Source organism: Papio anubis, chromosome 20 (assembly GCF_008728515.1).
Source record: "Papio anubis isolate 15944 chromosome 20, Panubis1.0, whole genome shotgun sequence".
NCBI classification, from domain to species: domain Eukaryota; kingdom Metazoa; phylum Chordata; class Mammalia; order Primates; family Cercopithecidae; genus Papio; species Papio anubis.
The window spans coordinates 33180711-33183397 of NC_044995.1; positions in this window are offsets into that span (position 1 = coordinate 33180711).

Genomic DNA, 2687 nt, shown 5'->3' on the forward strand with positions numbered 1-2687 from the left:
GTTCCTCGGTGGCACAGAGCTGTGAGGTCAAGGGGCGCTGGATGGGGATGCATGCCCTTTGACCTCTGAGCCTGGCCTGGGCTTATCTCCCAGGGTTTCCCCAAGCCCCACCCAGGCCTATTCATTTGAAACCGGACCCTGTCTCCTGTTGCCAGGGCAGGACAGCAAGCGACCCCACCCCCAGCCTGGTAGGGGAGGGAAGTGGCAAAAGAGGACTCCCTGGGCAGGGACATTAGGAGGGGTCCAGGCCGAGCTTCCTGGAGGGAGGAGACCTTGGGGTGGGTGCGGGGACACTGGCCTCAAGACTGACCTCCGCCCAGCCTTGGGTGCCTGGTCCCCAGCTGCCAGCAGAGCCGCCTTCCATTCCTGCCCTGCACCCACCCATTGGCAGCCTCCTGGCTGGACCCGCCAAAAAGAAATTCGAGGCTGAGCTGGGGCCAGTGGGTGGGTGGGTGGCGCCTCTCCCATGACCGATGGGCGCCATGGTGACCAGATAATGCTGGCTGAGAGGGTGGAGGGAGGTGACTGGGACTGTCCACGGCTGCCCCGCAGGCCTGGCTGGACCTATGAGAGCACATCCCCCTTGTCCCCCTCTGCCTGCCAGGCAGGTTGTGGCGTTAGTCACATCTCTGGCCTCCAGCTGGACCTGAACTATTGGCCAGGCCAGGCCTCATGCCCCCCACACAGTAGGCCCCCAGTCCATATGGAGTCCACATTCAAGAATAAGGAGTGGGGCCATGTGCAGTGGCTCATGCCTGTAATCCCAGCACTGGGAGGCCAAGATGGGCAAATCACTTGAGGTCAGGAGTTCGAGTCCAGCCTGGCCAACATGGCGAAACCCTGTCTCTACTGAAAATACAAAACTTAGCTGGGTGTGGTAGCAGGCGCCTGTAATCCCAGCTACTCAGGAGACTGAGGCAGGAGAATCGCTTGAACCCAGGAGGTGAAGGTTGCAGTGAGCTGAGATTGCACCACTGCACTCCAGTCCAGACAACGGAGCGAGACTCCAACTCAGAAAAAAAAGAATAAGGAGGAGCTCTATGTATGTAGGGGCAGATGGTAACAAGTGCCAAGCAGACATGAGGGGTGTGTGGGACTTCAGATTCGGTGGCAGCCTAAGCAGGCGACAGAAGAGCCATGCTGGTACCTAGGGGAACAGCATTTCCGGGGGTGGGGGGGAACAGCTAGTGCAAAGGCCCTGAGGCAGGACAGAGCTTGGCATGTTGGAAGAACAGCAAGAAAGCCCACAGATGGAGGGAAACAGGACGCTGTGAGGGCGGCCAGTAAGGACTTGGGCTTTCCCTGAGCAGGATGGGAGTCACGGAGGGCTGCAAACAGAGGAGCAACAGGCCCAACGTTGTCACAGCCTCCTTCTTGCCTCCATGGGGAGAGGAGGAAGCCAGGATACCTGACAGAACCCCGGAGGTTAGTGGTGGTCGGGGTTGGGGGCAAGGCTGTGCAGATGCAGAGAAGTAGCCAGATGCAGGGCCACCTGGATGTGTTGTAGAGGACTGGGTGTGGGGCAAAGGGAAGGTGTGTTCACCTGTGCCCCTGAAGGTCAGGTACAGGTGTGTGGGAGACAGCGCAGCTGCTGCAGGACTCATCCCTGCATCCTGCACCTTGAAGGCCAGGTGTGGGGACATCCTGGGGGCTAGGATTGCGGGGTGAGTGCAGCAGTGCCTGGGGAGGTGGCGGTCCTAACAGAGGTGACCCATATCTTCCTTGATGGCCTTCAGGGGCTTTGGGCACAGGGCCTTGTCAATGAACGGTGCATTGGAAAGTCACTTATGGTGGTCCCAATGATGTCATAGTCAATCCAGATTGGGAGTCTCTCCCGCGTTGGCACCCACTCCTGCAGCCTCTCTGCAACTCCTGTATTAACCTGATGTTGGGGAGGCCCCTGGGGTTCCCCAGGGTCACAGAGCAGCAAGTGACCCTCAGAGAACCCCCTAATCTCAGCAACCCCCATTACACCTTTGTCTCAGTAGCCGGCTCCAGAAGAAGACCTCCAGAAGAAGATGCCTGGGAAGTGCCCAGGGTCCCCGCGTCCAGGCTGGAACCCCATTGTCAAGCTCCTGGTGTAGGGCAGAGGGCTGCGTCTCCACTAGGTGCGCTTCCCAACGCCCTGGCGTGGGCCGTTTTCTTTTGAAGAATGAGAATGTTTCATTGAGGCTACGCCTCCTGAATGCAGGAAGGCCACGGGATGGTCCCAAGACTGTGCCAAGGCGTGCCAGGCCTCGGGTCCTTGAGGAGCAGCGAGGGCTCTGAGAACGGTGAGGTCCGAGCGGGCCGCGGCAATGGAGCGGGAGCGGCGTGGCGTGCTGGAGGGCCGGGAGGAGCAGGAGTCGCCGGCCGAGGGGACTGCCTGCTAGTGTCCCCCGTGCCCCCCGTCACGGGCACGGCGTGGTGGGGTGGGGGAGCCGGGGTCGCGTGGGGCAGGCATGGGGGCGCGACACGGCGGTGTGCGGAGTCTCTCGGGGTCCAGGTCAAACGGGCCCCCAGCCAGCTCCGGCCCCCGCCTCCCCGTGCCTCGGTTTTTCTGCTGGGAAACGGGCAGGGGCGCGGGCCCGCCTTCAGGGCGCCCCACGTCCCCGCTGGCCGCCCCCCAGCCGCGCCCCCAGCGGGGCGGAGCTTGCGCCGGTCCCGCCCCTCCGCCCTCCCCTCTCCCGCCCGCGCGCCCCCGGCCC